A 25625-nucleotide genomic window follows, 5' to 3' on the forward strand; every position below is an offset into this window, starting at 1 on the left:
AGCAAAATGGAGTTGAAATTATCAAAATCCTGGACCAGAATGCATCAATTGGTATTATAACCATGCTTGCTAGACCTGCTGTCAAATGAGGCTAGTATATTTTCCGGCCAAAAGAAAGACTGGACCACAGAAACTCAGCCTGTAGAAATGTAAAAGAGTTGCTGATTGCTTGAAATAAACAGAAATAGGAGCAGGCAGCTGGCTGGGAGGAATCAGAGATAGGCTGATATCATTTTGGGGGAAAATCTCTGTAGATCAATATTACAGAGGCTAATAGAGGTAGAGCTCCAGGGACAAAGGCATGGCCTGAAAGTTGTGACCTCACCTGCAAAGGGAAGGACAGCTTTCACAATGTCCTCCTCAAATAATGTGTTGGCTTTTTTAGCTTCATATTCCACTACCATAATCAGGGTCAGATATTAAAGTATGTTAACTATGTGCAGATACCACAGAGGCATAAATGTCATACAAAAAACCTGGGGCCATTGCAGATCAAGGGGCAGACCCATATGGGAAGCACACCCCCTGGATTTATGATACAGTGAGCCTGTTTGCCAGACAACCAATCACACACACACATACACACACACAAAACACCCACGTTTCATGTCTAATCCAAAAAAAAAAAAAAGAAGATGATTAAAGCCTGAAATATTATAAGTGAATGATACATTGCTTTATTTATTCAGATGAAGTTAGGGAGATCTTTTGTGTGTGTTATACCTGGCTTTGTCTCATCACAGTTTACCAAAATAAGTGGGTGTTTACATGTGTATATAAGTGCTTATATATATGGTGGGTTTTTTTTGTTTTGTTTTTTTGTTTTTTGTTTTTTGCATTTCCAACGGATACTCTCCTCAATCGCCAGAGTGTTCATTTCAACTCTTAGGGATATGCTTTTAAGAAAGCAGTTCTTATGGTCTCATTTAAATGCAGTAAGAGAAAAAGGATTAAGTGCATGCGCTTTCATTTAGCAGGTTCAGCTAGCTTATTTGTGCATCCAACATAATCTCTTAAAAATTACCATAAGCAAAATATAACAGATTGTAAACGGTTGCTCATATTAACTTAGCTAAGTACTTGTAATCTGCATAAGCGTTATTTAACAGAACATAATTGTGTAACAGTATGATACCTCCAGAGTTTGGAAGACTGTTATGTGACTCAATCATATTTAGCAATCAGAAGGCTAAAATAGAGAATACTTAAACAGTAGATATTTTTTTTAAATACATGCAGATGCATTGTTTTTTTCCAAACTGAAAAGTACATTTGAAATTAGAAAAGAAAAAAAAATCTGGCTTTCCTCCTGGTGTTCCATTTCATTAGTCTTAGTTTGAAACAGATACAACAGACAATGAGGAAAAAAGGAGAAAAGCCATTGTCCTGAAAGACAAACTACTTTTGATTTGTAATAACTGGACTTCGGTGAGAGAGAAAAGGGTTTTTTTTTTTGTGTTTGTTTGTTTGTTTGTTTGTTTTTTAGAACTCCAAAAGCTCAGCTTTAAATATTGAGGGTCAATTTTGAAAGACTGAGAAGTACAGTTTATATCATAAAATATAAAGAACAGAAGATCCAACATGATGATCTTCCAGCCCAAAAGGAAGTTAAGGATTCATCCAGGTTGGTAGTTGCCCAAGCATAGTCCTGGAATGACAACGTTAATGTGACCTGGAAACTTAGAAATTTCAAGTTATTGGCTCCATTGGGACCTACTCAATCAGAAATTCCAGGTGCAGAACTCTGCAGTCTATGGTGTCATAAGCCCTCCAGGTGATTCTGATTTGTGCTTGAGAACCACTGGCCTAAGCTAAAAGTGAGTTTAGGATAGGAGTGATCCAGAGGTAGTTTGGGAAGGGGCCATCACATCCGTCCCACCTAGAGGCCAAAACCAGGCCTAGGGTGAGAAGTACTCAATACTGAAAGCCTGAGAGGACAGGAGAATCCCTGGGTATGGACTTATCTCCATTCTGAGCATGTAACACAGAAAGAAGGTCAACCTTTTATCCACGTTCTATCCAACACAAGATCAGGAGCTGCTAGCAGCCTCAGCGCCCTATGTGGTGCCAGGAAAACAGGTGAAGCCTCCTCTCTAGCTTAGGATGGAGTCAGGAGTGTCAAGAGGATCTGAAGTTGAGACAAGAAGGACTCAGTCTGAGGATCTTGGGGGTGGAAAGTTCGCAGAATGGATCACCCGGAGAAAAAGAGAGAAAGAGAGAGGATTCTGAAAGTAATTGGGTTACTTTGAACTAATATCTTGAAAATGGGGCCTCATAATGAACTTGTTTCCATTTGTAGAAAAGTAATGGCTGCTATAACTTTTTTTTTTCATATCGTGCTATACAGTTATTTTATAACTATTCATTTTTAAAATGCCAGCATTAAAATAAGCAGGAGGCTTTAATAACATAAAATAAGTGCTCCCGTGGTTACGTAATCGATATTTTATTTTTAACTTGAAAGATCTGGCCACGCATTGACTTTAACAGTTTTAATAGCTAATATTCAATAATTGTAAATTGTGTTTTAAGAATTATGCTGGGTGCTTCTCATTGGTTATTTCAGTTATGCATATAACAAGTCACTAAGATAGATGTTATTTTATATATGAGAAAACTGAGACTTAGCGAAATTAAGTAATTTCTCATTACACACCATAGTACAGTAAGATGCAAATGTAGGTGTATGATATCAAAACCTAAGACCTTAATCTAGAGATTATTATGATTGTTATTATAATCTAGAGATTAGAGATTGTTATGCTGGAGTGGCAACAACTAATGCCTGAAGAATGTACGTAGTATAACATAAATACTAAATAAAACACTTATTTTGTGACCTCGTAGGCAGTCAATAAATATTTGTTGAATGAATGGATAAATACCATTCTATTAATACAAACTCGCTTCTATATTTGATTCAGACGGGTCTTTCTTAATCACCTTATCTAAATAGCACCACCCTTTTCCTTGAATAGGGGGAAAATCAGGTCTCTTTAACCTGATTTATGCTCCTTCTCAACACTTATAATCACATGACATACATATCTATTATAGATTCACTCCGTTTCTGTCTTTCCCATTCCTCCTAAGCTCCATGAGAACAAGACTTCGTCTCTGGCTCCCTGCTGTATCTTAGTGTTTGGAGTATAGTGGAGATTCAATAAAAATTTCCTCGATAAAATATTCATAAATGAAATCACTGTATTTTTTTTATTTTTTTTGAAATCACTGTATTTTTGCAACTTTTAATGACATATGTTTGCAAATGAATAGTAACCTTCAGCCAATCCCTGTCCCTTCTATTTCATCCATCTTGAATGCTAACAAAATAGTCCATGGTCTTATCTATGGGATGAGGAGACATTTTCTAAATGTTTGCCAGAGGGTCAGTCAAGACTCTCCTTCCATCGAAGCCCCTGCCCACGATGGTGGCATCGTTTGAAGCTGATGAAGTGCCAAGCAGTGTCCACTTACAGAATGATTTTTGGATTTGTGTCTAGAGAAAGGGGAGAGGTGAAAGGCTGAGAAGACAGAGACCAATGGAACAGGGAAGCAAGGTGGGGGTGGGGGGATGGGGGATGAACTATCTATCACCTTGTCTTCAAATATTTACACCACCCTCTTGTGGTACAGGTAACCCCAAAGTCCCCCGGGCCACTGGCGGATCAACTGGTGGTTCCTCGTACCACCTGCGCATCATGGTTACCCCAACAGAGCGCACAGCAAGTTCCTAGGGAGGGAGCCAATGACAACAAAAACACAACTCAGAACAAGAGCACAAAATGAAGGGTTTTAGGACAGCAATCCAACTCTCAGCAATCCCCAGGAGGCTTTTATCTCTGCAGGCTAGAAAAAAATGTGGTCCTTATTTGTTTTCACCTAGCAAAGACATCTTGTTGGCACCAGGAGCCCCAGAAAGCACCTGCCAGGGCCTGATTCCCACGACTTGCTGTGGGCCGCATTGAGCTTCACATGACCAGAAGGAAGCCTGTGGGTACCCAGACCCCTGCAGTAAAGATCCAGCTAAATGTAAAGATTTCTTGATTGTCTGACTGATGCGGTTGGAAGGATTCGATGCTTCAGCCCAGAGCGAGTTCAATAGCTGTCCAAAAGCCATCCTTTTGCACATTTAGCATATAGAAAACATGTTTTAGACACACTTTTTTCTTTCTTTCTTTCTTTGGTCATTGGGGTTGTTTTTTGTTGTTGTCTGCTGTTGCTAAACAGGCAGATCATTGTTTTCATTTTCTGATTTTTCTCTTTAAGTTAATCATCCTTCCTCCTCTCAAGCTTTTTATCAGCTTGATCTTATTTTCTGGGAACTCCACCCAAGTCAGACACTGGAGAGAATAAGAAACAAGGCACAGCAGCTTTGTGTTTTGGTTTTTTGTTTTTTGTTTTTTTTTTTTCAAGTATGCTTCTATCAGAATTAGAAGGACTTAAAAATAATCATTTTTGAATCTCATAAACATAGATTTGAAGGTAAGATGCCATCATTTCCTTGCACTTCTCATGTGAGGTACACACGGGAGGCCCGTAAGCTTTCACGTCTTTGACAGTGAATATAGAGAACTATGGAAAGACGTGAAATTGAGAGAAGGAAAGAAATGGGAAAGTGATAGTTATTTCTACAGTTAAGAAGCAGGCCAGAGCCTCAGAGAAAAATAGCCAAAGGTGGAAGATTTACCACCTTCACACTAGGTTGTTTGTCATATTGGGGGAAAAATAAAACATATTTTCATAATGAGAATGTTGCCCTTTGGTGCTAAATAAATATGCTATTAGTCTAAATGAATTTCACAGGCTCTTCCTATCCTTTTTTGAATTGAATATTCCTTTCAGAATGTAGCAAGGGGATTTGTATGATTATGAAGCATCAAACTGAATTCTGGAACACGGTCAGGACACGCACGAGATAAACAGAAAGAAGGATGGAATGTCTAAAAACCATGACAATAGAATCCTTAAAATGTGATTCCAAGTTGTAGAAAACATATTTCCTTAAAGAAAAAAAAGCCAAGTTATCCCAGATAGTACATTATCACTTCCCTTTGATCATTTTTTTTTATCTTTAAATTCTGTCCTGTATTGTAAAGAAGAAAAATAACACATCTTTTCAGATTCATTATGTAATAAAAATAATAGTAGTAAGGAGGCACAATCAACTTATATTATATACAAAATGGCTTAGTTTTAATGAAGGATTTTATATGAATGGATAGACAGACAGCCTATTATTTCATGTAATACAACCAATGGATTGGACTGTTGCTCTGTTGATGCCTGGCCAGGATGTTCTGGTGTAAGGGAATCTTTCATGATGGCCAAAGGTAGAAAACTCATCATTTCTGGATCTAAAGAATGACTAAATTCCCCAATTACTGTATCTGAGGACTGTCAGAGAAAGAAAAAGCTCATTAGTTCAGCATAACTACCTGATTATCCTCACACAGTAAAATCTTATTTTTTATGCAAAAATGGGTTGCATTTTGGAAAAGCACTGTTGCATGGAAAATGTATTAAAAGAGCTCCATGATACGTGCCTAATGTTTTTGTATTGTTGAGGAGTTTGGAAGACAGTATTATGCATACAGATGTGTTACAGATCATTAAAGATCAAGAGCTTTCAGATTGCAAAGTCAACAGGCTCATACAAAAACTGAAAGAGAGAAGCAGCATCTTATTTGGAATAGGAGCTGTGACAAATAGAAATAAAAGTGATATTCTAGTCACTACCCCCACCTTGTTCAATACCCCACTTTGTATTCTGGATACAGAATTATCCAGAATTAATATTTGTTTAATAGTGTGTACTTTAGAATTAGTGTTTTTGAAATAATTTACCAAAAATTTTTCAGAAGGTGGTGTTGTATAAGTAAGACTCGACATCAACTTTTGTACCAATTTGCAAATAGACAATAAAATAAGTAAATATACGCTTTGGCAGACCGATTTAATAATAATGGGGTCTCCGTAAAAGAGTGAGAAAATACCACATTTCTTGAAAATATTATTTAAAAAGTTTTGACAGGGTTTTTTTTTTCCTTTAAAAGGAGCATTTTAAATATGAAATTTGAGTCACAGGGCAGTATTTCAAGTTTAAAGGTAGTTGCATTTCTTGATTTGGAGGATGTGGCCCCCGGTTTGAAATGGCTGGGGAAAACATTTTAATCGTCGGCTTCCTGCAGGGTAGACACTGTAAGTTTTGAGAAATCAAATTTGCCTCAGGTTTCATTTGTTGTCAACAATGCTTGGTAAGGAACAAAGATTATTTTACATATAACATGTTCTGCTTAATCGTAGGAGAAGATCTACTACCAGAAAGTTCCAATGTCCCTCATTTAAGATATAATTAAAAGGAAGTAAAAGACATGTGCAGGGAAGGGGCTCATGTCCTGGGCATCTGGCTCTGGGCCCCTCCTTTGGCCAGACTCGCTGGCATTCAGCTCCCCCGGCCTTTGCTCCCCGACCCGAAGCTCCTCCTTGCCAGCAAGGACTCAGCACACTGCCAGATGGTCAGCAACAAGTGGTCATTGCTTCCAATCTGGCTCTGAGCACACAGGCCAAGCCAAGAAATTAGGTTTCTGCTTTGGTTCTGGGGATGGGTCTCCAAAAGGACATGTCCCGGCCTCCTGGGCCAGAGTTGCTCCCTGACTGCCTGTCCTAGAGCTCCTCCCACCCCTCGAGCTTGAACCTTGCTTTTCTCTCCTTGATCCGGATCCTCACACCTTCTGGAGCCTGCCGGTAGTCCCCTAACATTCTTCCTGCTGCTGTTTGTGTGTTTTGTGTTAGCCAACTATCTGGATCTCTGGAATCGGCCTTTGCCGATCCACCTGCCGACTCCTGGTGATGGGCAGGTGTCCCCCCTGTGAAGGCCCTGGGCCCAAGCACTTACCTGTACCTCTGTCCCGTCACATAGTCTCTAGATGTGCTCTTCTGCGGCTCAACCCAAATCAGCTTTGTGGGGAACAGACGCTTAGGCATTGTTTCGAGGTTGTGTTTAAAAAACAGTTTAAAAGCAGATTGAACCATCTCTGGAAAAACAAAATGAACAGACAGTGACAATCCCTCTAGGACAAGGTACGATAAAATAGAATAGAAGAAGGCCAGAGGCCCACTGAGTACAAAATTCTTGAAGAAATGTCATCTAACTATAAAATATGGAACTTGGCGAAGATAAGCCTACCCCAAATCTAACACGGTGTTTTGAGTCATTGAGTGTCGGAAGAGACATTTTTATCCTGATCCATCCTGTCTGCTTTGTGACTGAGATATTGAAGATGGACGGTGGTAAAATTGTCAGAAAGTGGTTCTCTGACAATTGGTAAAGATTTGGTGCAGTCGATCAAGAAAAAAAAAAGGTATAAAGCACAAGTATTCAATATCGTATATGAATGCTCTCTATAGGCCTTACTCTTCATAAGCATCGAAAAAGCAATGAGAAGGTATTACACCAACTTCGTTTCAATAAATTTGAAGTTTGAAACGAAATGGGCAAATTCATAGAAAACCTCAACATTTCAAAACATATTGAAACGCCTATATTACTAGAGAATCTGAATTAATAATAAAAAATATTCCCATAAAGCTAATTTCACGACCTGATGGCATCACTGGCAAATTTTACCAAAATTTAAACAAAAAAATATTGCCACAAAGCTAATTTCACGACCTAATGGCATCACTGGCAAATTTTACCAAAATTTAAATAAAAAATGCCACCCTTACGCAAACTATTCCAACATACAGGGGAAAAGTGGGAGATCATTTATGAAGCCTACTTACACAATCAACAGACAACTTACAAATCTAATAATTATATGAGTTATTGACTTGATGATAAAACCTAATAAAAATAGTACCTATGGAACACACACACAAAAAAACCCCAGATACTTCTCAAGGAAAAAAAAGATAGTGTCTCAGTGTCAGCATGGTCATGAGCCAAAATCCTTTTTTTTTTTTTTTCCAAAGTCCTTTTAATGCCGCTTTCTATCAGAAAATAAAATATATTATTTATTTTTTTGATATATTTTTATTTTTTTAATTTTTTTATTATTTATTTTTATAGGTAAACTAGAATCTACATATTCTTAAGACTTTGGTGATACATTTGTGAATAAGCATGAAATCGACAGTCTCCTCAGCTCAGAATGTTGTACCAAAGGGTGGCCTGCTGTTTCCCTTTGTTTTGTTCTTTTTAAAAATGTCTTGCATGCTTATTTTAGCGTGCACAGAATGGTTAACAAGGAAATAGTCTTCTACGTTTTGCCTTCCTTGTGTATCCTCAGATTTCTGATTTGAAGGGGCCGTCAAATAACTGAGCGAAGGGTAGATGTTGCCCAGGGTAACAAAATGTACATTCTCTTTTTGAAACTTCATACTTTACGTTTGAAATGTAAAATAATTTGCTATCTGTTTATTTAATTTATAATGGCAAAAGTATTGTTACGAGTGCAGACGAGTGGAACTCTGCCAAAGTGACTCATTTAAAACAAACGAACAAAAAATAGCAATCAGAAGTGAAAGATCGCTCTATCGAAGTACACTAGGCTGATTTGCTAATAACTGTGTCCTGTGCACGACTAATGTTTCTAATCTTTTTCAAAGGTAAAATATAGAAACAGCGGAAGCAGTTTCAAAAAAAGGTCCTGATAGAGACAGTCATTATGAGGTTTGCGGGTTTTGTGTCCAGCCCCGCTGCCTTTGCTCTTTTGCTGCTTTCTTCTATCCCCCACTCTAAGCTCTGGTCCTCCTTGTAAACAATACAATTCAGCCCCAAATATCAGGAGACACTTGTAGCAGTCTTCAAACAGGGGCCACAATTCTTTGATATTTCTCTCATCCAGTTGAGTGATGAGTGCCCCTTCCCTTGGGATCTGGTCTCTGTGACCGTGTGACCTACAGAAAGCAGCCCAGGTGATGGCCGTGCCCGTTCCCTGAACCAGGTGTTAAGACACTGGGATCTACTGGAAAAGTCGCCTCACATTCTTGTAGCAATGGATTCGCGTTAGGAACTATGTAGGTATTTAATTCCATTTTTTTTCATATTGATAAGCAATTTTTGCAAAATCCTTCCGTTGAACAGCCTCTCCTTTTCCCCATGGAATTATCACCTGTCATTTTCACCACCTGTTGACCTTAGACTGTCACCCAGCAGGACCCGAGAAGAAGCTACCAACTGATGAGAGCAGGACCTGGGCTCGGTAACGACTGCTTGCACAGGTTACCCCACCTTCTGTCCCTACCCCAAACTTTACCTGAGTAACAAATAAATAAGTAAGACTCCTTGTGTTGAACTACTGAGATTTGGGGTTTTATCTGTTACAGAAACTAATTTTAGGTTGAGTTTTATAGTATTGAAATGTGGTTGGAAATCTTTTGTTTTAGATACTGAATCAATCCAAAGAAATCTTAGTCTATAATTATCTTTTTTTTAAACTGCCTCTTTATTTGATCATAGTATCAAGTTTATTCTTTCTTTCTTTCTTTCTTTCTTTCTTTCTTTCTTTCTTTCTTTCTTTCTTTTTTCTTTCTTTCTTTCTTTCTTTCTTTCTTTCTTTCTTTCTTTCTTTTTAGTATCAAGTTTAAATTGGCATCCTGCATAAGTCGGACATGTTTCCTTCATTTTAATTTTCTGAAATAATTTGCATAAGATATAGATGATGTAGTGTTTTTTGTTTTTTGTTTTTTTAATTTTGGCAAAACTCACATGAACCTGATGTCCTTGGAGGAAAAGGGGAATTTTGGCTACCTTTGGTCAGGGATCCACTTGGCTTTAAAAACTATAAAAAGAAGTAGGCACCTTTACTTTATGAAAAAAAAATGCACAAATACATATTTACCCATAGTTTTATACTTAACTTTGGGTCTCCTGTAAGAATTATTTTTTTTTCTGTAAGAATTAATTAAATCAAGATTATAAACAACTGACTTAGTCATGGGTCAGAATACCGTCGTGCCTTACTGAAAATTTCCTTTTGTTCTTTTGTTGTTTACTCTTACATTGCTTATAAATATAATAAAAACCCGTTTAAAGATTCTAGTTCTTTGTTCTGTCAAGCTTGTTTTAATATGGAAAAGTCCTGTTGAGATGTTTTTAAAAATTGAAAAGTCATCACCGTTAGAGGGAATACTAAGTCGTCTCTAAAGCTACCAACACTATAAATTCAAAGTAACTAAACCAAAGAACATCTTAAAAATTAGCCAAGCAGAAGTCAAAAAACCAAGTGTTTTTTTTTTAATTAGGACCTTTTTAATTTATACAAATAAAGGGTAGATAATTTAGTGGCTTGAAATAGCTGTAATTATTTCTTACCTGCATGTAGACAAGATAAATCACCCTGAGTTTACCTAGAAATGGCCAAGTGCAAAGGGCATTCATGCTCACCTACATAACTTTACCCCTTCTCACTGTCCGCATTTACGTGACCCTGACAGGACATCTCATGAACAGCTACCCAGAGGCCCCATCAGCTTGCAGACCCTTTCTCGGCTAGCAGGATTGTCCACGAGCAACATGTCCTACTTCCTGGCCTCCAGCTTTTGTTTTTGTTCTGTTTCCCAGGCAACCCCACTACATGATGTGTGCCAATAGCCTGGAGAGGTAGCTGCTGACACTGGGAACCGAACCCACGAACCCACGTCTCTCTTGTGGCATTAAAATGCATGATAATGAGTACTCTTTTGGCTCCTCAACAAGATTTGACGTCATAAGATTCCCCAAATACGTGCATGAGAATTCCTCATGTGCCTAGACCGTCCTCCAGCCACTTGATACCTCCCTGCCCCATGTGCCCTTTCTGAAAACTTCCTCCTAGATGTGCATCCTCCTCTTTATGCAAACAGAGGTGATAAGGGAACATGCTTCTGAGCCTCCCTTCCTAATGGGACTCAGGATGAAACATTCTTCTCTTATTTTTATCTCCATTTGGAAATGATCCCTGTAATATTACCTTTTAGCTCGAGTGTGTGACTGTGCCGTGGGGACTGCTATAGTGCAAGTCACTTGAAACATAGACATTTTTACATGACTCTTGCAATTTTTTTTTCATATTCGATAGAGAAATGAAATTGAGGACCAAAATCATTTGCACCTAGTTTTGAATTCCCCATACTCATTTTCTTTTTTAGAGTGAAAATGCAGACCTGTGTAATAAGAAGCACTAAAGAGAATGTGATTTACTACTAAGTCAACTATTTGTGGGACGTGTGTGATAGCGGCTGCCGGGAACACATGTCTGGTTTTTATTTCCCGCTTTACTACTGACTTATTGTACAACCTTTATCCATGCAATTAACTTCTTTATTCTTGATTCACCTAATTTAACTGTAATGGCCATTATGAAAATTACCAAAACATGTATTTATTTTCTTCTCACTCAGCCTTTTGAGTTTCCAACATATGTAAAGAAATTCTTTAGGGAACTTTATATTATTAGATATTATATCATTTCTCCAATATTTTTTTTCTCATTTTTTCCCTCTGTCTTTGGTAATATTCAGTCAAATGCTCTCCAAAGCTCTGAAGTAGAGAGGAGAGAGAGAAAAGGCCCTATTTGATTTCTTCAGTCTATTAAAACTGCAAGTCATGGTATAGTAGCTGATTATAAAATGAATTTAATGGATTTCAATATTTTTTTAAATAGACTATATGACTTTTTTATTTTTTTTTTTACCTGTGTGTATGTTTCTTGAGGTACAATGTAACATATATGTATTATGGATTGACATTTCCAAAAGTTTGAAAATCTGCTTTTTGGGCTACTAGATATTTATTATATAATACGTACTAATATACCATTCCTTTCTCTACAAATTTACATTTCTTCCCAAGATTATAATTTTTGAGTGATTTAATTTTAAAATTTTCCTCAGGGATAACATTCAAGTACATATTACTCTAGTCTTACCATGAGAAAAACATCAGACAAAGCCGAATTAAGGGACATTCTACAAAATACCTGACCGGTAATCTTTAAAACTATCAAAGTCATCAAAAACAAAGATCTAAGAAACTGTGGCAAGCAAGTGGAGCCTACATAGACACGATGACTCAATGTAATGTAATATTTCAGATGGGATCCTGCAAAAGAAGATTAGGGCAACACTACGGAAATAAAGTTTGAAGAAAGTATGGACTCTAGTTAATAATAACATATCAACCTCAGTGTAATTGTGACAAATATAACATATGAATGTATGATAGTAATAATAAAAGAAATAGCATAGAATATAGAGCAACCTGTTACTATCTGGGCAACTTTTCTGTAAATCTAAGTCTATTCTAAAATAAAAATATTCTGGTACAGATATTTCTAATTTTAATTTAAATACAGTGTAAGATATCTAATGTTCTATTTCAATAATGACAGAAACCACCAACATTTAGAGCCAAGTGCCTTGATCCATTTTTTTTAAGATTTTATTTATTTATTTATTAATGAGAGACACACAGAGAGAGGCAGGGACACAGGCAGAGGGAGAAGCAGGCTCCATGCAGGGAAGCCCAATGTGGGACTCGATCCCGGGACCCTGGGGTCACCCCCTGAGTCCGAGGCAGATGCTCAACCACTGAGCCCCTCAGGTGTCCCAGTATTTACTTACTTTAATGGTTATTAGGTGACATCTCTAATGGGGGGAGGGGTGGCTTTAATGCGTGCATACTTCACTAACCCTCTACACAGAGTAGAGGGCCTTAGCAGTGAACAGACAGATGAGGGATTTATTACCCTTGTAGACGCCAATCAGACAGAACAACTTTCTCTCAGACTGCAAGAGAGATGTTCTATTATTAAGCCTGCCATATGCTTTAGCTCCTATTGATTACTTTGCTCATTATGGCTGTGGGCCAGAAAGGGTCAATATGTTCTAAAGATCTAGGAAAAGCATTTGCACTTAATTTATTGGCAAGATCTTTGAGTTCTGTGCAAGAGAGAGAGAGAGACTATGGGTATGGAGTATCTCAGTGATAAGTTTACATTATTAGTTTTTTTTTGAGAAAAGCAATAGTCCCCTGGAGATGAAAGTCTTGGAGTGACCACTCACATGAACCTGGGCTTCTCTGTCGGTGGTAAACTATGACTGGTCACCTTAGAATTACCATGACTACCTTGGAAGGCAAAGGCATGCTTTCAGTGGAATCCCCTCTGATGTATTAGCACGGGTCAGGGTCTCCCATGAAGAGGAACCTGAATGAAATCAGGAAAGTGGAAGTGGACTGAGCAGACTTACATAGTACAGGTCAGACACAACAGGCCAGCACCTCTCTGATCTGCAGCCCTGGGGAGAACAGAATAAAGCTGAGCAAATTCCCTCGGGTCTGTGGCTTCTTTCCCATCCTCCTCGACCTATGCATCAGCCAACATCATTAATAACTATTTCCAGTGCTCCTGCTCTGGGTTTATCTATCCCTATTCCCCCAGTTTCCACTAGAAATATATTAGCTTAAATCTTCATATAACACCGTTTCTGGTAGTACTATTTTCATCACCAAACTCAGATTAAAATAGTCGCTTAAATTAGCAGAGAGGAAAATAATATCAGGGCAATGTAATGACTATCCATTCTATGGAGCAAAGAAGTCTAAGAATAGGGAAATTAAAATATCAGAAATATTACAAATTAAGAGAATTAACTTCTATCATGGATCACATTAGATCAGCTTTTTCTGATATGATGAATGTCTCAACATTTTGATTATATTAGTGTGATCCACCTAAAAGTACTGTTTTTGTAAATCAAAGTGGTTGAATGTTGATAATGTCCTGTAGTTCAATCTAATAATTTATATCAATCATGGAGAAATAATAATTATTTTTTAGAAGTAGAGATAGGTTAACATTCCCTTCTAGATGGCACTCAAGTGGGAAATAAGCACATGGAGAATGGTGCACAAAAACTCTGAGCAGTGTACTTGAGTGGAACGTTACTGACCTCAGAATGTAAAAGGGAAATAAGAACCAGAGGAAAAGCTTGAAAACTAAAGGATTTTCCAATTTAAAAGTGTTTTCTTGCTGTCAAGCCCGAATGATTTCCTAGAATGAAAGAGCATCATATGATATTGGAAGAAATTGCATTTAATGCTGTTTTTTTTTTTTTTTTTTTTTTTTTTTTGGCTTGGTAAAACCATGCTGAGTGACACTTCACCTTTCTGTTCTCTAAGGGAATGGCATTATGATGGGATCTGAATTTAATTAATGTGTTTCTAGCCCATGCACATACCTAAGGAAGGACGAAAGTTTTAACTCACAAATCACATGCTCTAGTATAGTTTTATCATTTATTTAAGAAGAAATTAAAGGACACTTGTGTTAGAATACTTGGATATTGTTATATTAAGATATAAGAACTGAATTTAGCTTTATGTTCACTTTTATTTCTTCTAATTATACCCAAGAATAAAAGACATTTAAAGGGACAATTTCAGAAGATTTGCTTCAGGTACAATTGATGTGAGAAGTCTGGCATATGTTTATTTTTAAAAGCGGTGAGATTAATGTACTCTGAGAATAATGTAATGAGGTACGCTAAGAAGATTGCCTATAAGTCAAGAGAAAAAAAAAAGTCAAATGCAGTTAGGAGAATGTAAACCTTCTCCTGTAATTTGTAGGCCATTTATAATCCAGAGTCACTGCCATGATTCAAACTTATGCAGTCAAATCAAACGCTTTCTTTGGTGGATTTCTATTAGAAAGAACTGCTAAAAATAGGACAGAAGCAAATGCAAGTTTCTTACCACATTATCAGATACATTTTCTGAATTTTTAATTCTTTTATTTGTAGGATTGTTTCGATTTCATCATATTTATGATCCATATCCTTGCTAAGAACTACTTTTGGCCAAACGTGAACTTGTACGATTGATTTTCTACTCAGATGCTTCGAATTCCAGAGATCCAGTGATCCTCGTAGCTCCTTTGGGATATTCAGTATGGGAGGAACCCATGATTTCCAGGTGAAGTGATTACACAGTGATAATTAAATGTAAATTCAATTACATATGTAAATATAACAATCCTATTTTAATTAAATAACATCTTTTTTTCTTTATACTTTATGATGAATGTCTGAAGAATATTTCCAGATACCTATTTTGTATTAGGTTAAATTATTTCACTCTAAGAAATGGAAACCACAACTTAAATTGTATTTAGGAATGAGAAAATATATCAACTCATATAATAGGCAGTCTAGCGTTAGGCCAATCTTCTGGGATATTTGACTTGATTTTTATAGGGTTTTATGAAGACCCAAGGTTATCTCTTGGTCTCTGCCTTCTATCACAAACTACATTCATCTTGAGGGTGGTTCTCATGAACATGAGATGTCTGCTAACAGATACTGGGAAACAAGCATCTTTTTTCCACACCCAACAGCAAAGGAATTCAGTTCTTTAAAAGTTCAAAGTGAACATTCAGCTGCATTTCGTTGTCTGATGTTAAACTTGGCCATCTCTAAACACTGGCAAATTTGAAGAAATTATCATGGTTGACTTAGAAGAATTATTTCACAGGGACTAGATGAATGTTAGTCAATTATAATGGCTATTGAACGCTCAAAAAACTGGTTTTAATAATTAGTAAGAGGATCAGTTTTAGTAAAATACTTTTGTCATTTTGTCTATTGAGATTGTCGAAGGAATATACTTCCATTAACGTTAAACGAATTTAAAAAAAAATTAAAAAAAAAATAGGAGTGCCTGGCTGGCTCAGTCAGAAGAGCACATGCCTCTTGATTTTCAGGGTTGCAAGTTTGAGCACCACATTGGGTGTAGAGGTTACCTAAAAATGAAATCTTTAAAAAATTTTTGAAAAAAAAGTCATAGTCTACAACTTGAACCAGATTTCAATTACATTTGGTTTTCTTCTTCTGTATTCCTGTTTGGCATCTTTCTCTATTTCTCATCAACAGCCATGCAAGTCTATAATATCAACTCTCCAACCTTTATTACTTCGGACCATCTTTTTCTCCAAATTATTTTACCTACTGTAAAACAATAACAGAAGTAGCCAAAAAGATTGAATTTTTGATCTCCCTAATTACTGACAACATCATTCATCAGTCCACCACTTATAAATACACCTGGATTGATTTTAGTCATTGCTTATTTATGTCTTACCTCAAGGATTAGATTTATTTACTTTAAGAAGATTAGCACATTCCTTTTTATTTCCCTTCTCTCATATCTTTCTCTATCAAATTTATTATTTTACTTTTGTATCTTTAACTTCAGCAATCACCTGTCTCCTTAACTTGGCATATAGAATAATAGCTAACACTTACCTGGTACTTACCAGGTAATCACACTACTCTATGCACATCTAGACACATTAACTCAGTTACTACTTAGAATAAGCTATTAGGGGACACCTGGGTGGCTCAGTTGGTTGAGCATCCTACTTGGACCCAGGGCATGACCCCAGGGTCCTGGGATCGAGTCCCACGTAGGGCTCCCTGCGTGGAGCCTGCTTCTCCCTCTGCCTGTGTCTCTGCCTCTCTCTGTGTGTCTCTCACGAATAAATGAATAAAATCTTAAAAAAAAAAGAAGTCATTAGATGAGGTATTATTATTTTCTCCTTTTTACAGAAGAGGAAACACAGTCTTCTAGAGTAGCCAGAGAGGTATTTGGAATTAAATCCATGAATTCGGGGTTAAGCAAGAACCTGCGTTTCTAATCCCTGCATTGTCCTACCACTTTTAAAATCAAACTTTTAAACAAGTCACAAGTTACAATAAATGCAAAATCACAAAGTCAGGTTCACCATGTGATGATTTTACAAATGAAAGATGAGATTATATTCCACAATATCTACAGGCATAACCTATATATTGCAACATTCGCCAAGTGTAAGTTTTTAATTCAATGAGTTTTAGTAAATTTGCAGTCGTGGAATCATCACTATAATTCAGTTTTAGAACAGTCCTATCATTCTACAAGTTCTCCTCATATTTCCACATTTTTGAATCTCCTTCATTGCTTGAAGAATTTAAAAATAATAGAGTGATGATATTAATTTAGAGACAGCTACAGTGGTTATCAGAATGTGGTTGGATAACCCTCAGCATTTCCCCCAAAATCCTCCAGAAGATTGATAATATCAAAACTATGGGTTCATAGGGTAGAAATTCAGAGTGGAGTGTAGAGTGAAAAAATACTGGAGGGACACCTGGGGGGCTCAGCGGTTGAGCATCTGCCTTGGGCCCAGGGTGTGATCCTGGGGTTCTGGGATTGAGTCCCACATTGGGCTCCCCGCATGGAGCCCGCTTCTCTCTCTCTCTCTCTCTGTGTCTCTCATGAATAAACAGATTTTTAAAAATCTTAAAAGAAATACTTGATATTGTGAACGATGAAGGCCTTTTTTTGTCTTATTTATTTATTTATTTATTTATTTATTTATTAAAATGTAACACTAGTTACAGCATTTGGGTATTTTAAAAAAGTAGAAATGGACTTTTTTAATTTAAATTCAATTAATTAACTTATAGCCTATTATTAGTTTCAGAGGTAGGGCTCAGTGATTCACCAGTTGGATATCACACCCAGTGCTCATCCCATCACGTGCCCTCCTTCATGCCTGTCCCCCAGTGACCCCACTCCCCACCTCACCCCCCTCCCCTCCCCCTCAGTTTCTTTCCCAGAGTTAAGTCTCTCATGGTCTGTCTCCCTGATTTCTCCCCATTCAGTTTTTCCTCCCTCTCCATGATCCTCTGTGATGCAGAAACAGAATTCAAAGCAAATTTAGAGAAAACTTGGGACTGAAATAAGTATTTTCCCTCTGAATTAATTCTGCATTATGTGTCTAGCTTTTTGTTTTTCAAATATGAAGTCTGCGTTTATATTTAGCACAAGAATCACAATCTTTACCTAATTACATTGAAAAGAGTTTTCTGGCTCTTTCTGCCTGCCCTCTGAAATCTTACCAAAGATATTAAACCAGCTTTTGTTTATGTCAAAGGATTTGAGGATCAGAATGTTTCTGGCTTAACAACACAATTAGATTTCCTACTGAAGTCGGGTTGAGGCAGTTGTTATGACACAGAACTGAGTTTTTTGCCCACTTTTATTATTTTATTTTATTAATTAGGCGGTGCTCATGTTCGTCAGATGGTCTCACACCCATGATTATGGACAAGATTCGGTGGTTTTTTAAATTTTATTATGGAATATAAACACGTCAGATATGATCAAACATAAATAAACAGTTTAATGAATAATCACAAAGTGACCATCAAGGTAACCAGCCTCCCGCTTAATGCAGAGAACATGCCTGTCAACTCCATGTGTTTCTGGACGATGACATTTCCTCTCTCCCCATTTGAGGTTAATATTATTTTGACTTTACGGTAATCACTTCCGCGATTTTCTTCCTAGTTTTACCTCCCATGTGTGCATCACAGCAGAACACTTTGCCCTGTTTGTGTTCTTTTTAGCAATAAAATCATGCTGAACATATTATTTAGTGTGCTTAGTTTGCTCAATATTTTTTTTTAAAGATTCACCAATGGTGTTGGATTTAGCTTCGTCTGTGTATCTTTTTTGCTAGATAATGTTGCATTTTTAAAATATAACACAATTAATGTCTCTTCTCATAGAGATGACCAGCATTTCCAGCTTGGGACAACCATGCTTGGGACAACGGTGCTGCCACAGGCATCTCCATGCAGGGCCCGGCGTGCCTTTCCTTGCAACTCTTCCAAGAGTAGAATTGTTTGCTCACTGGATCTGCATGTCTTTAACTGCGGCAGATAATTCCAAACAGTTTTTCAAAATGGTATCAAAAGGCATACAAAAGCCAAGAGTGTATGAAAATGGCCTTCGTTCCACAAGTTTTCCAACACATGGAGTTGCCAGGTTTTCTATATGATTATTAAAGATGTTGCCCAACTTTCCATATGATGCTATTATTGTCAATTGTATTTTTCCTTGTCTTGAAGTTCTTATTCAAGAATGTTGCCAGTTTTTTTTTTCCCCCACGAGTTTTTGGGTATTTTTTTCTTTATTGATAAGAAGAGTTTTATATATTCTGGATATGAATTGCTCATCAGTCACGTTGGATGAAAAGAAGCTCCTGATGTAGATGTAGTATCGGCTTCTTTCTGTACCATAAGTGTTCTATGTTTCTTTTTTTTTTTTTTTTTTTAAGATTTTATTTATTTGAGAGAGAGAGAGAGACAAAGAGCATGGGTGGGGGACGAGGGGCACAGGGTCGAGCCGGTTCCCCACTGAGCAGGGAGCCTAACCCAGGGTGGATCCCAAGACCCTGACACCATGACCTGAGCTGGGATCAGGAGTCGGACGCTCTACTGACGGAACCACCCAGGCCCGAGCCTTCCGTGTTTCTCAAGAAAGCTTTCCATCCTCATGTTCTTGGTGAAGATGCCATATATATTATCCTTTTCTTCTTTGCCATAGCTTTGACATTTTTATTTAATAACATGGTTTATTGATGAATAAACCATGAATAACATGGTTTTATTTGATGAAATAAATCACACTTGTAATAAGGACCACACCAATCTTTAGTGTACAGCTTTATGAAATTTTCCAAATTTATCTATTTAATCACCACCCAGACCAAAACTTAGAACATTAAATACACACTAGAAACATCTCTCTTCTTTCCCCATCCCCCTCCAAACATAATTATTTATTCTGCCTTGAAACATATTTTTTTCTTTTCCCTGTTTTTAAAATTCATACAGATGGAATCTTGGGGTGTAGAGCCCCTTCTGACCATCCTATTTCATGGAACATTAAGTGTGAAAGCTGTCCCTGGGCCATGGCAGTCGCAACAATTTGTTCCTTTTCATCGCTGCATAATTTTCTACTTTCTATTCGTGGAAAAATGCACAATGCTTATCTCGTCCTGTGACAGACATGTGGGTTGTTTCCAGTTTAGGGCTAATATACATAAAGCTGCTACATATTTTCCGCATATTTTTATGTACATCTGCACTTACGTTTGTGATCTAAACTAGAAACAAAATCAGTAGGCCGTGGAGTATGCTTAAGTTCAGTTTGAGAAGACATTAAACAGTTTTCCCATTGTATTTGTCTCACTTTTCATGCTAATGATTTATTGGGCATCTTGACTCTCTGGACTGTTGATTTCATTAGTTCTGGAAAATCCTGGACCATTATCTTCAGATATTGCTTTTGAACTATTCCTTCTCTCCACTTCCTCTGGGACTCCAGTGATACAGATTTTAGAAAGTCTCGCTGTATTTGCTGTTTTCTTATCCTCTATTCTCTAATTTGAGTCTTCTTATCTCCCAGTGCTGTATTTTAAGTGCTTTTTCAGATCTATTTTCCAGTTGGCTGGTTCTCCAGGTATTTCTAACCTGCTCTTAGATAGAAAATCTGCTTTTGAAAACTACTTAGCAGTATCTTCCTTTTGCTGTTACTACTGGTTAATGTATAGATTTTTTTCCCCAAGAATTTCTATTTGGCTCTTATATAAATCTACTATGACACATTTTATAGTTTCTCATTTCCTGTTAAATCTTTAAGTCTTTTTAAATCTCTACGACTATGATAAAATGTGAATGTATGTGCGTTTCCTTTGTAGATGATAAATCTAAAACTGAAGTCATTGTAGGTCTATTGCAAATTCTCTCCTGGTTTTGCTATCTTAGTTTTTTCTTTACTTTTGTTTTTCACCATTGTTTTGTACATAGTATGTAAAAAAAAATCAGAAAGTTTTTTGCCTTAGAGAAAGCATTTTGAGTTCTGGGCCTCCTCTCTGTGGTCTTATATTGTCTTTTAAATTTTGACCCAATTTCTTCTTTGTCTTGATACCTCTTTGATATTTTCAGATGCTTTCTTTTTAGATGTCTTTTTATCACATATTTCATTCATTTTTAAAAATTGTCTTCAGGGAGAGAATTGAGAAAATTGTTCTACATTATTTCATCAAAGGAAATAAAGATTGTGACTAATAATTTTTATCAGGTTCAAAAAAACAAAATAAAAACAAAAAACAACCCACAGCTATATCAGATTGCTGAGATATCATAGCTTTTTCTTTTTTTTCTTTTTTTACTATTTTACAAGGATTGCTTTCTTTGATATGTATGCTACTCTCAAATTACAACTATAGATTTAAAGCCTTTATAAAAAACAAAAGAAACAGTACTATTTGTCAAGAGTTTTACATCTAAAAAGTTTAGTGCATCAAAGATTCTTGATGCTAAATACGCTGTTGTATTGCAAAATAATAATGATCCCTTTCTACTAAAATATTAATAAAATGCACTTTATGAATTTGCTAAGGATATCCTCATATTTGAAGAAATCTTCAGGTTATAAATAAAATAAAAACTCAATGAATAAATCACTGTTCTAGAAACCTGGCTCACATTTTCCTCATTTTTATTGTTTGTTTGTTTGTTTTTATTATCCTGTACTTTTTCTCATTTCCCATTTATTTAGTTTCATTTCCCACTTTCTTAATTATATAATATTTCTCTTCCAAGCCATAAGAATATGTTAATGATAGAGAATGGAGGGATGGGCTAGAGGGGCAATCAAAATTAAGGAGGATCCTTGTTGCAATGAGCACCAGGTGTTACATGTAAGTGATGAATCACTGAATTCTACTCCAGAAACCAAACAGTTGCACTATATGTTAACTACCTAAAATTTAGATTAAAAAAAAAAAAAATACACAGCTCTTTTTCTTTTCTTCATTCCTCTTCAATCTATATGCCCCTGTACAGTCTCATTTCCCATATCCACTCATTATTAGTTCCTAATATCTTCATTTTATTCTAGTAATTAATTAACTCATGATATTGTTTTATGATAGGTATTTATTAATACTTCTTCAGAGAGCTCCTTTCTAGTAGGTTTAACTTCGCTAAGAGTAGGAATTATGTCCTTTAAAAATTTATATATCCAATTAATAACATACATACCTCATACATCCTACTTCCTCAAAAAATATTTGTCAACTACATTGATTGGTTTAGCCATTTTAATTCAATCCTTAAACATTTAAGGGAATTCAAAATAATACCTAATTAGTATCTCATCTCACTCATTTAATATGCATGGGGGAAATATAATGTTTTAAATGCATAAAGTTTATGTAGCATAAAACCACATATTCTTTAGAAGTGTTAAATCTTGAAAATTTTTGATATGGTTAATGCATTTTTCTCCTGTATTTTTATTGTATGAATTATGTCTCATGATTATTTTTATCTTTAAGCCATGCTAATTGCCCAACTGTTACAAAAGAGAAATGATATGTAGTTCATTTCAGAACCAATGCCTTAAGGTCATTGCTATGAATCACGAAACTAAAATTTGAAAATTCAAAAAGGCTCTGTTCAAAGTGAGCTATATTAACAACAAAACTATGTTCCAAATTTGGTCTTATCCTGTTATCAGTATGATCTAGAAAGTCAAAATTAAAATTTATCTAATTCATCTATTGATTAAGGTTACATTGGGAAATGGTATAAATACATGGCATAGTATATATTCTTTTATATATTGAAAATTGACAAAAATTTAATTTAATTTGTGGACAGCTATAATGAATAGATTTCTCTTATTTCTCCTCTATTTCATGATAATAATGAACTTACTATGATCCTTCATCATAACTACTATGAGAAGGCCAATATTTCTTTTGGTTCAAAGATAGATGATGTGTGTGGCTGACCCTGAAGCAAACAGACTTAATTTCCATGGTTTAAATGGGCTTATTAATTCAAGAACCAGTTTTCAAATAACAGTAACACTTTTATCTCATTGATTCTAGAAATAAATATAAGAAAGTAAGTCATCAGTAAATATGAGTAAATTTGGTTTTCAATGTAGGTCCTCATATTCAGTTCCTTTCTACATTTATTTTTGTGCTATATGAATTTCAAGGAGAAATAAGTTTTCTTTATCAAAATACCTTCTGAAAGTGCATCTATAAATATATACAGAGATTGAAAATGTAACTGAAATTCATATGTCTGTGTGAATAGAAATATTTCCAAGTAATTTTTTTTTTATCTAAAGACTTAATTCAAATGAAAATATAAAAAACAGGGGTGCCTGGGTGGTCAGTCAGTGAAGCATCTATATTTGGCTCAGGTCATGATCCCAGGATACCGGCTCAGTGGGGGCTTGTCAGCTTATCCCTCTCCCTCTGTCCCTCCCCCTGCTCATGAGTACTCTCTCTGTCTCAAATAAATAAATAAAATCTTAAAATGTATATATGTATATACAGTAAATTTTTATGAACCTTACTTCTATTTAATTGTCCATTTGGGTTGATAGGTATTCTTCATTTCAGTTCAGACATATGTAATTAATTATTGGATAAAATAATAATCCATAGCTTTGGGTGCCAAAAGGACGTTGAAGGCATGTAAATCATGGGATTGACGGTTGAAGAATTTACACTCGGTATAAAGGAGCTGCCCACAAAAGGTTGAAAATCAAGGACAAACTCCCTGGATCCCATGTATCGATCTAAAAATCACTGATATTTAGTATGGCAATAAAATACTTTTCACTTGCTTGCTTCACATTACTGTAAGACTTAAGCTATCTGCACCAGACTGAGCAGAAACAGATGTGTCCAAGATTAAACATGGTAAATTTTGAGGCTATTTTTACATAAGCTCTTCAGGGCAAAGACCTTGAGCATGTAAACTGTTGTAAGATTTGTCCCGAAATGGTAAAATCTGTAATTACATGGCAGTAGTACAAAAATGGTCTCATGGAGTAATCTCTAAAATTCCTGGGATCTTAAGGAGTCCAGATTTATCTTATTGAGGATGGTCTAAGAAGTGAAATTCTAAAATTCACGATGAAGTCCAAAGGAAGGAGACTCCTGACAGATTCACAATGGGGGAATTGTAAACTAAGGAACTAGAGACAATGGAAAAATTTAAAGAAACTTAAATTGAATATGTTGTATGTTTCAAATGTTCAAACAGATAAGAGATGCAATGCAGAAAAAAATAAAGATTTTGAAACAAGAAAGGCAGATTTGAAGAGAACCAAAAGAATGGGAAAATGCAAAGTAATCCAAAGTAGAATAAGCCTCAATAAGTAAACTGACCTGATCAATTTTCAGATGTAGATAACATGATAGATCTAGAACATCCAATATAGATCTCTGGATTCACAGAATAGTGAATTGAAGAGCAGAAAAATGGAATCAGTGTGAAAATCAATGTGAAATCATTAGGCACTACCTAATGAAATGATAGCTAAGAATTTCCCAGAACTAATGAAATACTAAATCTTTAGATTTAAAAAGTAAATATTAAGTATATTTTTATGAAACTGTAGAATCTCAAAATTTTTTAAAAAGTTAAAAGCTATCAGACTAGAAATCAAAGTGTGTCCAAAAGCACACCAATCAAAATTAAGCAGATTTCTCAGCATAAGATAACATGAAGAAAAAAGAATACCTTCAAAGGTGCATTTTAAAAATAATATCAATCAAGTATGCAATACTAAGCTAAATGGTAATTATACAGAAAACATAAAGACCTTGGCAAAAAAAAAGTACCTAAGGAAAAGAATTGGGATTCAAATTGTAATGATGAGCCAAAAAGTAGGTAAATAATTTTATCCAGAGGATTATACATAAAATGTTTTTTGCACTAACAGAACTAAAAGAGATTAATAGAAATGTAGAAGACAGTTTTTAGGAGGTTTAGGCAACAGTAAGGTCCCTGAAGTGTCCAGAAAGGGGCTAAAATATTCATTAACTTAAATATAAACAGATGCATTTATACCTTGTATAAATTGTACATCAGATATTTCATCATAGGTCTTTAATGAGAAAGCATAGAATAAATTGGCGGCTAACTTATAGAAAATAAAATGAACTAAAGAATACTTTACCAATTCATTAAAAGATGGAAAAAGAAAAAGAACAAAAATAAATATGTTGTAAATAAAACTCAGAGAAATAACCATATAAACTGAATACACTAACCAACTAAAACCTGTTAAATCAAAATTTTTAATGAAATAAATTCCAACTTATTCTTTTGAAGATTCACAGAATACAACATAATAAATGTAGGTTAGAAATCAAAAAGTAGAAATTATATAACCAGAAAAAATAGATATACCTCTTTCCATCCATCTGTCTGCCCACCTCTTTTTTTCTTTCTCCCTCTCACGTTCTCTCTCAATACAGGTAGATCTCAAAAATATATTGTTTGGTAAAATAATAAATTGAAGAATGATACACTCATAACATCTACAAAAATTGAACATGGAACTCTAATCTATCATATTAAAAAAGTAACAAAGATAGATTGAAAGCATATATATACTAAATTGATAACTATTGCCTCTAGGGAGTCAGAAGCTAAATAGTACCCAAGATTACATTTAATGAAGATATTATTCAAATAGAGTTAACCACATAGAATGCTTTATATTTTTAAACAAAACAAGGCAAAAAAAATCACAAGAACCAAATGTGTTAATGATAAAATGATTGATTCTGGTTGGTGAGTATCAAGGTTTTTTATTGTATTTTTCTCTGTGTGTATGTGTGTGTTTAGGTCTATGTGAAAATCCCTCATTCTCAAGTAAATTTTCTATTTCTAAATTTTATTCTTTGAAATCTAGTAATTAAAATAGGGAA

At 35.6% G+C, this 25625-nt stretch overlaps 1 long non-coding RNA gene across 5 annotated transcripts in view; it reads left to right on the forward strand.

Annotated features, from left to right (window-relative positions):
* The first annotated feature begins 1779 nt into the window (after window positions 1-1779).
* LOC102155615 overlaps window positions 1780-25625 on the forward strand; it is a 75209-nt gene continuing 51363 nt past the window's right edge. For 2 of the 5 annotated variants that reach the window (XR_005365428.1, XR_005365427.1), the window contains exons 1-2: window positions 1780-2231; window positions 14788-14959. This is a non-coding gene — a long non-coding RNA (uncharacterized LOC102155615). Of the gene's footprint in view, window positions 2232-14787; window positions 14960-18089; window positions 18528-18597; window positions 18890-25625 lie in introns of those variants that run through there. The other 3 variants (XR_005365425.1, XR_005365426.1, XR_005365429.1) reach the window with 3 other exon arrangements.

This window comes from Canis lupus, chromosome 10 (assembly GCF_011100685.1).
Source record: "Canis lupus familiaris isolate Mischka breed German Shepherd chromosome 10, alternate assembly UU_Cfam_GSD_1.0, whole genome shotgun sequence".
NCBI lineage: Eukaryota > Metazoa > Chordata > Mammalia > Carnivora > Canidae > Canis > Canis lupus.